Genomic DNA, 10,265 nt, shown 5'->3' on the forward strand with positions numbered 1-10,265 from the left:
CCTCTCTTCAACCAATTTTTAAGTGACTGCCCAAGAAAAAGAGACTTCATCTCAAGAAATATTGAGCCTGACAACTTTCACAATCTCAGTTGAAAAATACAGATGATCATTAGGAAGAACACTAAAAGTATTGCCTATTAGCTGATTTTTTTTTTACATGAAGGGAAAGCAATGAATGAAAAGATAAACTACAACTGTAAATATTGTTCACACATGAAATGGGCCGTTTTAATTGTGGCATCATGACATTCCAATGCCTATATGTAAAGAAATTAGCAATTAAATAAAGTTGAGATGTTTTCACCTCACTTTAATAAATTATGACAAAATTAATCATGGTCACTAAACAAACTATTAAACCACTGGCATTATTAGAAGACGTAATACATAATGATGCAAATAGCTGCCGGGGAAAATTGGTTCTTGGATGTTGTGGTCTGCGACATTAGCAACGTTGCCATCATAAAGATGACCCAATAAAACATAGAACGTCGAACAGCACAGCGCAGGAACAGGTCCTTCGGCCCACAATGTCCGTGCCCAACATGATGCCAAGTTAAACTAATCCTCTCAGCCTGCACGTGATCCATATCCCTAAATAGGTATGAAATTATTTTGAGAGTAACCCAGGGCAGCACAGCGGTAGAGTTGCTGCCTCACAGCGGCAGAGGCCCATGTTCGATGCTGACTACGGGTGCTGTCTGTACGGAGTTTGCACGTTCTCCCCGTGAGTGGGTTTTCTCTGAGTGCTTCAGTTTCCCCCCATGCTCCAAAGACGTACAGGTTTGTAGAGTAAATTGGCTTTGGTAAAATTTGGAAATTGTGGCTAGTGTGTACGATAGTGTTAGAATATAGAATAGAATAGTTTCTTTATTGTCATTGTAACATGGGCCATGTACAACGAAATTTAAAATGTCAGCCAGTCAGTGCAGCATTCAAACATTTCTAAAGCTAACGAAACATCCACGGTAAAATAATAAAGATAAGCAAATAAATAAATATCACAGACAAAGCACGCATACACACCCAACCCTCCATCCTTCTGTCGATTTCACCGTTACCACAGTCCCTTAGTCTGTATCGCCCCTGCGTTCCTTGGCGGCTACATTTAGTGCTTTTATAGCAGTGGGGTAAAAACAGTTTTTTAGTCTATTTGTCCTTGTCCTTGTGGATCTGTACCGTCTGCCTGACGGCAACAGTTCAAACAGGGAGTGTCCGGGGTGGGAGATGTCCTTTATTATATTCTGGGTTTTTTTGGTGCAGCGGGAACTGTGTAGGTCCTCCAAGGTAAGGAGAGGGCAGCCGACAATCCTCTGGGCGTTGTCAATGGCCCTCTGGAGCGCTTTCCTCTGAGCCGCTGTGCAGCTGGTGTACCACACGCATACACAGTATGTTAGTATGCTCTCAATGGAGCACCGATAAAAGGACAGCAGCAGCCTCTGAGTGATGTTGTTCTTCCTGAGCACCCTCAGGAAGTGCAGTCTCTGCTGGACCTTTTTCAGCAGCGCAGTGGTGTTCACGCTCCACGTCAGGTCCTCCTCAATGTGGATTCCCAGGAAGCGGAAATCCGCCACCCTCTCTACACAGTCCCCTCTGATGGTCAGTGGTACCATGTCCGTTTTGTTTTTCCTGAAGTCTATTATTACCTCCTTCGTCTTTGAGGTGTTGAGGAGCAGGTTATTTTCTTCGCACCACACTGTCAGCTGCTCCACCTCATCCCGGTAGGCGTACTCGTCCCCCCCGGAGATGAGTCCCACCACTGTAGTGTCATCCGCAAATTTGACAATGGTGTTGCTGTGGTGGGCGGGGGTGCAGTCATGTGTGTAGATGGTGTAGAGCAGGGGGCTCAGTACGCAGCCCTGTGGAGAGCCGGTACTGAGGCTGAGGGCCGTGGATGTGTGATGGCCCACTCTGACTCTCTGGCTTCGACCCGACAGGAAGCTATTTATCCACGTACAGGTGGAGTGTGGAAGTCCCAAGTCCCCCAGTTTGTCCACCAGTTTGTGGGGAAGGATAGTATTAAAAGCAGAGCTGTAGTCCACAAAGAGCATCCGCACGTAGCTCCCCCGCTGCTCCAGGTGAGACAGTGCAGCATGGAGAGCTGTGCCTACAGCGTCCTCTGTGGATCTATTCGCTCTGTACGCAAACTGGTGGGGGTCAAAGCTTCGGGGCAGAAGTGATGTGATATGACCCCGGACCAGTTTTTCAAAACACTTCATCACCACTGGTGTGAGTGCGACTGGCCGGTAGTCGTTGAGGCTGGAGATGTTGGTTTTTTTGGGCAAGGGGACTATGGTGGAGGACTTCAGACAGGGTGGGACAGTGGACTGGGCCAGAGACTGGTTAAAAATCCTTGTAAGGACTCCAGCCAGCTGGTCTGCGCAGTCCTTCAACACGCGTCCAGATACGCCGTCCGGACCAGTGGCCTTCCTTGGATTGATGGCCCGCAGAGTGCGCCTCACCTCATGCTGGAGATCGCTGGTCATCGCAGATTCGGTAGATCAAGGGCCTGTTTCCATGCTGTATCTCGAAACTAAACTTTATTCTATTGCTCAGGTTCAAAAATATATTAACACTTTCAATCCTCTTGAAAATGGTTTGAAAGTGTTAATAAATGTTACTTATTACAAATAAATTTATGTAATCAGGTAATCTACCTGCCAAACATTTTGCAAGATGGAATATTAACAAGTGTGGCATATTACTAGATAGGAACTTAATATCTTAATAAACAGTCATCTTAGTGATCTGGGCTTCCCCTTTTTTTTTTAAGGAAATACAGATATTGAAGAGAAAGTTGAAAAGAAGAAAGAGGAACCAGACTAAATAAAAAATGTTTAAAAAAAATAATAAATCAACTGGAATATTATCAATAATAAATTTATCAAGTTTCTCCATGCATCACACCTCTAAAATGAATAAAAAAGTGGTACGACCCAAAATGTCACCCATCATTTTTCTCCAGAGATGCTGCCTGGCCAGTTAAGTTACTCCAGCACTTGGAGTACACCAGCTCTCTAGTTAGACACAAAATGCTGGAGTAACTCAGCGGGTGAGGCAGCATCTCTGGAGAGAAGGAATGGGCCACGTTTCGGGTCGAGACCCTTCTTCAGTCTCTCTAGTTGTTGGTACCAGGCAACTGAACCATCCTACCAACAACTAGAGGGCAGTCCTGAACTACTATCTACCTCATTGGAGACCCTCAGACTATCTTTGATCGGACTTTACTGGCTTTATCTTGCACCAAACGTTATTCTCTTTATCCTCTATGTGTACACTGGGGTTGGCTCGATTGGAATCATGTATAGTCTTTCCACCGACTGGTTAGCAGGTAACAAAAGCTTTTCACTGTTTCTTGGTACACGTGACAATAAACTAAACTCAACATAAAGGAAACTCAATTTGTGTCCATCTTAGATATAAACCAGCATCTGCAGTTCCTTCCTACACACTAAATATCTATCATTCGGACTATTAACACCCCATGAAAAAGCGTGCAACCTCATCTACAATCGTTATTCCTACAAGTGCAGGAAAAATGTTCCCAATGTTGGGCGAGTCCAGAACCAGGGGCCACAGTCTTAGAATAAAGGGGAGGTCATTTAAGACTGAGGTGAGAAGAAACATTTTCACCCAGTGCAATCATTATTTTTAGTTGTGAATTTATGGAATTCCATGCCACAGAGGGCAGTGGAGGCCAAGTCACTGGATGGATTTCAGAGAGTGTTAGATAGAGCCCTGGGGCTAGTGGAATCAAGGAATATGGGGAGAAGGCAGGCACGGGTTACAGATAGGGGACGATCAGCCATAATCACAATGAATGGCGGTGCTGGCTCGAAGGGCCAAATGGCCTCTTCCTGCACCTATTTCCTATGTTTCTATGTTATCTGCAGACAACATTAGGCAAAAATATTTCGAAATGTGGAAGAGAAGCTCCTGTCTATTCAAGACCAAACACAATAAACTGCTTTGTGCAATTTTGCATAAGACTGAATGGAGGACTCTGCTGTAACTAAGCCTCGGTCTACAAAATGGTTCCATCAGCACAGCATTGAGAGAGCTTCCCTTTCAGCCCAAACATGTATAACATTTCTATTGGAATTACCTGATAGAATTATCTGTGTGTGTCGCAACGGGTGAAAACTACACTAAGTATTAAGTCCTGGCAACTATCAACTACTTGTAACCTCATACATTCTTGTCTTTCCAATAGAGGCTTCTTGCTGTGATTGCATACAGCCAAGCTAAACGTTTTCTTACAAAGTATAGGATTTACCATTCCAGCTCTGCATTTGTGAATGCTTCTTTGTGCAACCTTGCCCACCACTTCCCGATCAAAACCCGATAAAACTTTGAGAGTGTTTTTGTTTAAAAACGTGAGACTGTTCACCAGCAACCTCTTTTTTTTTGCTCTCTCTCCTGCAGGCCAAGTGATCATTGTACCTGCAGCAAAACGACAAGACAGAGGGGTTGGTGTGAATTGAATGCATGCTTGTGCTGTCGTCACCTTCCAATTAGCAGCAGTTTATTGCAGTTCCTGATGATGGACATGTCGGCAGGTGAGCTGAAGTGTCTGGAAGTTGCTCCAACCAGACACAGCCGTCTCATGCAATGGACTTTGCCTACCTGTCAAACAGCCAAATCAGATTACTTGCAAGGCTGACAATTGACTGGTTTTAAACCTAACAATACTTCCAGCACAGAAACAGTGCTGTAACATCTGAACCCAATTTGGCCTTGCTTGATGTCTGAGGTGCAATCATTATTTCTAGAACCTGGTCAATTCTGTGTCACAGGATAATCAGGGGACTGCTCACTTTGGTTAAAAACGACTCTTTAATCATTTCCCTTTTATGCAGTTGCAACAACTGCAAAGTCGGTCACTGATCTACAGTATACGGTTTATCCCGATAATCTCTGTTCAAGGAGATAGGTACAAAACGCTACAGTAACTCAGCAGGTCAGGCAGCATCTCTGGAGAAATGGAATTGGCGACGTTTCGGGATGAGACCCTTCTTCCGACAGAGTCAGGGGAAAGGGAGACGAGAGATATAGATGGTGGTGAAGAGAGATATAGACCAAATGGGCGGCGTGGTGGCACAGCAGTAGAGTTTTTCCTCACAGAGAGTGGCGAGTCTGTGGATTCTCACAGAGAGGGGTGAGTCTGTGGATTCTCAGTTCTCACAGAGTGGTGAGTCTGTGGATTCTCACAGAGAGTGGCGAGTCTGTGGATTCTCACAGAGAGTGGCGAGTCTGTGGATTCTCACAGAGAGTGATGAGTGTGGGATTCTCTGCCTCTGAGGGCAGTGGAGGCAGGTTCTTTGGATGCTTTCAAGAGAGAGCTAGATAGGGCTCTTAAATATAGCAGAGTCAGGGGATATGGGGAGAACGCAGGAACGGGGTACTGATTGGGGATGATCGGCCATGATCACATTGAATGGCGGTGCTGGCTCAAAGGGCCAAATGGCCTACTCCTGCACCTATTGTCTATAGAGTTGCTGCCTTGCAGCGCCAGAGACCCAGGTTTGATCCCGACTACGGGTGCTGTCTGTACAGAGTTTGTACGTTCTGCCCGTGATTGCGTGGGTTTTCTCCGAGATCTTCAGTTTCCTCCCACAGTCCAAAGACGTACAGGTTTGTAAGTTAATTGGCTTGGGATAGTATACGGAGACGGTGTGAACTCAGTGGGCTGAAGGGCCTGCTTCCGCGCTGTCTCACTAAAACTAAAACGAATGAAAAATATGCAAAAAAAGTAACAATGATGAAGGAAATGGTCCCTTGTTGTCTGTGGGCTGGGTGATAACGAGTTATGCAGACAATGAAATTAAACAGGACAACTAGGGTGGGGGAGGGATGGAGAGAGAGGGGATGCAAGGGTTACATGAAGTTAGAGAAATCAATATCCATACCGCTGGTTTGCAAGCAAAATCTCAATTCAAGGCTTAGTTTAACTAAAGTAATTTAAGAACAGCTCCTTCATTTCATGTACAGCACTGCATTTTGGTTCAAGCCCACATTGGAACACATGAGGTGGGTCTAATGGCTTGAAGCTACTTTGGGTTTTTTCCTGAGGAAAACAGTATGCAAATGTGAGATGATTAATGGAGAAATAATCAGACCTTTTTGTACCTTTCCTCCCCTCCTCTGCCAAGATTTCTTGGACCATTTATCAAGTAATGTTGCAAGGTTTCAGTCAGGCTGATGAAATTAGAAACATTATGTGGCAGATTTCAGAAATGCCCCTGGCGTAAATAACATAATCTGCACCATTTTATTACTTACACTGGACACACATTCATGCTGGCACAAGTGTCAGAGGACTCTTACTGTCTGTGTGGGATTATAAAATATAACATGATATCACATAATGTGATTAAATATAATAATGCACAAAAGTTTGATAGATCTAATGCAATACCTTTAGTTTAGTTTGGAGATACAGCAAGGAACCAGGCCCTTCGGTCCTCCAAGTCCACACCGACCATCGATCACCCGTTCACACTAGTTCTATGTTATCCCACTTTCTCATGCGCTCCCTACACATTAGGGGCAATTTACAGAGGGGCAATTAACTTCCAACCCAGCACGTCTTTGGGATGCGGGGGGGAAACGGCAGCACCCGGAGTAAACCCACGTGGTCGCAGAGAGTACGTGCAAATTCGCACAGACGGCAGCTGAGGTCAGGATCAAACTGGGGTCTCTGGCGCTGTTAGGCAGCAACTCTACCAGCTGTGCCCCTGTTGGGGCTACATTATAGCGGCGCAGAGGTTGGCAAAGTACATTCCACTGCCTTGCAAAGACACAATAATACATTGCACTTTCTTCTATCAAATGACATTGTCAAATCAACCTTCCATTTACTGAGGCTCAACACTAGAACAATACAGGCAAAACAAAGCTAAAACTGGAATATGGCTTATTTTAGTTTAGTTTACTTTAGAGATACAGTGCTGAAACAGGCCCTTCAGCCCACCGAGACCATGATGACCAGCAATCCCCGCATACCTACACCATCGACAATTTATAATTCTACCAAAGCCAAATAACCTACAAATCTGTAGGTGTGGGAGGATCTGGAGATCACGGAGAAAACCCACGCAGGTCACGGGGAGAACGTACAAACTCCGTACATGCAGCACCCGTAGTCAAGATCGAGCCCAGGTCTCTGGTACTGTAAATAATGGCCCTGTCCCACTGTACGAGTTCATTCGTGCTCTCCCGAGTTAAAAAAAATAAATCAAACTCATGGTAAGCACGTAGAATGAACGTAGCGGGTACGTCGGAGCTCGGGGACACCTCTTAGCGGCTCGAAACGTTAACGGCAGGTACTCGGGAAGACTCGCTAACGGCAGTTAAGCTCGGGAAGACGCGTGAAGATATTTCAACATGTTGAAAAATATCCACGAGAGCCCCGAGTACCGACCAGTGGCCATTACCATAAATCTCCGAGTTCGAATCAGGGCAAACTCGGGGAGAACTCTTGAATGAACTCGTACAGTGGGACAGGGCTTTAAGGCAGCAACTCTACCGCTGCGCCACCGTGCCGCCCATAAATTCTCCCCCAGGGTCTCCATAAAACATTCGTATTGTTGTTATGCAAACACATTGTGGGCTTAAACACGTTAGTTTCCCAATGGTGGGAGTTAACTTTGATTTCCTGGTGACTAGAATTCAACGTGTCACGTGAGGTGATTGCTCAAAGGTTGCTGAACCTTTCCGTGAGTGGTCACTCCCACACACCGATGCACACAAGTGACTGGTTCTCAGTGGCCAGAAGTGACGCGACAGACAGACAGACAGACAGACAGACAGACAGACAGACAGACAGACAGACAGACAGACAGACGGATAGAATCAAAATAGGTATAATTCATTTCAAGGCTGTAATCTCGTCTTGTGGTTTAGTCAACAATTACAGAATGCAAGGGCTTTATACTTGGTCATGTCACGTGACACACAATGAGATCCCCGTGCCACGATAACTCACAACGGCTCAATATTCTTTGTGTGGAAAATGAATCAGCCACCTACACACTTTCTTCGAAGTAAGACCATGTATTCAGCTGAATATAGAAACAAGGAACTGCAGGTGCAGGTTTACGTTTAAAAAAAGCACAAAGTGCTGGAGTAACTCGGCAACACCTCTGGAGAACAAGGCGGCAATCTTCGATCTTCGATCTTCTAGCTCAAGGAGTTGAGATTGCATTCAACAGAATTGTCCAGTCACACAGTGAACATTAACATCACCACTTGTTTAAGAAAGAACTGGAGATGCTGGAAAAATCGGAGGTAGACAAAAATGCTGCTGAAACTCAGCAGGTGAGGCAGCATCTATGGAGCGAAGGAATAGATGCTGTTTTGGGTCAAGAGATGCTGCCTCACCTGCTGGTTTCTCCAGCATCTTTGTCTACTAACATCAGTGCAAAGAGAAATAAAGGGAGCAACAGTAACCATGTCACATGGCTTTCTCGAGACCATAAAAGCCATTCACTTTATCGTTCACAATATCTCATGAATTGTCCGACACTAAATTTGGATTCCCTGCTGGAATTGCCTCCACATTACACGGTCTGTCTAGCTTAGTTTTCAGATACAGCGTGGAAACAGTCTCTTCAGCACGCACCATTCAGACCACGGACAGCTTCTTCACCACCCCTGTTATCAGGCCTCTGAACAGTCTTTCCATAAACTAGGGTACTGACCGCTTCACCTCTACCTCATTATGGACATTGGTCTTTGCCTCTGGAACCATTGCAATACAACCCCGAGAACTACATTCGGTTTCTCAGGGCAGCACGGTGGCGCAGCAGGTAGAGTTGCTGCCTCACAGTGCCAGAGATCCCAGTTCGATCCTGACTACGGGTGCTGTCTGTACGGAGTTTGTAATTCTCCCCATGACCTAAGTGGGTTTTCTTCAGTTTCCTCCCACACTCCAAAGACGTACAGGTTTGTAAGTTAATTGGCTTGGTGTAAATGTAAAATTGCCCAATTTTGTGTGTTGTGTGTTGGATAGTGTTAGTATGTGGGGATCACTGGTCAGTGCGGACTCAGTGGGCTGAAGGGCCTGTATCCATGCTATATCTCTAAACTAAACTCTATCTTCCCCTTGGCTCTACTTATTGTACTTGAGATTAGTCTGATAGTATTTATTTGTAGTGTTACCTGATTTGATCGACAGCATGCAAAGTAAGGCTTTTCACTGTACTGTGGTACACATGACAATAATGAACCTAAACCAGAATGCTGAATGCTATTTAGTTGGAGGATTGGAGGAATGTAGCGGCCTTCGTTGCGACTGTTGGCAAGGACCAAAGATTGTGATGAACTGTCCCTATGGTCTAATTCAATGAGATGGTCCACAGCTCCCTGTAATATGCTCATGGACCTCTCTATAATATCCTGGCAGCTACTTATTGTCACTGTACAATACACCTACTGCTTTGATCTGTGCTTGCTGTGAGTGATGGCACTCCTGCATACTCTGCGTCCAAAACCACTCTCCCGTCCTTCTTATTCCCTGTGACAAATGCAATACCCACACCATTCCCCTGCTTTGGGTCAAAAATTGATTTACTGTTGCGATGGTTCTTTAAAACCCTAGTCAGGCAAATCTGGCCTGAAGAGACAGATTCACTTTCTGATTATGACTTTTTATTCCCCCCCTCATGATAAATCCTTAACAAAACATAAAAAGAACGATCTTTATACTTTCATCTTTGTTATAAGCGTATTTTTTTTAAAGAATGCCAAAATACACCCAAAAAAATGGTTACCTTATATTTGACCGGAAATATGTACCACTTGCTCATATATGTAGTTTTATAAAAATTTAAAAAAAAACACAATTTGATCTCTTAATTTAATTTATCATCATCAGTCGCCAAAGATAGAGAGATCAAACTCATGTATAGGCGTTCTAATCCCTAATCAAGGGGTTTACTGTACAATTGATCACACTCGCCTGAAACTCCAGTAAAACAAAAATGAATCATGCTTCCAATCTAATAAATTGAGAACATATCACTTTTTCCCCACAGGTCACAACTGTAGATCTTTTTGCACAACGATAACAACAATATCTAGGTGGAATTTTAAAAAGACATTGATGTAAACAATTATGGTTCCCAATTAATGAGGCAATTATAAAAAAAAGGTTACAACAAAGGTCGTATCATCTCAAGAAGTATTTCAACATGGTGTTTTAAAAAAAAATCTGGAACACATATTCTCACAGCTGTCAGACAATTACATTGCAGTAATATAAA

This window comes from Leucoraja erinacea, chromosome 33, assembly GCF_028641065.1.
Source record: "Leucoraja erinacea ecotype New England chromosome 33, Leri_hhj_1, whole genome shotgun sequence".
Lineage (NCBI taxonomy): Eukaryota > Metazoa > Chordata > Chondrichthyes > Rajiformes > Rajidae > Leucoraja > Leucoraja erinaceus.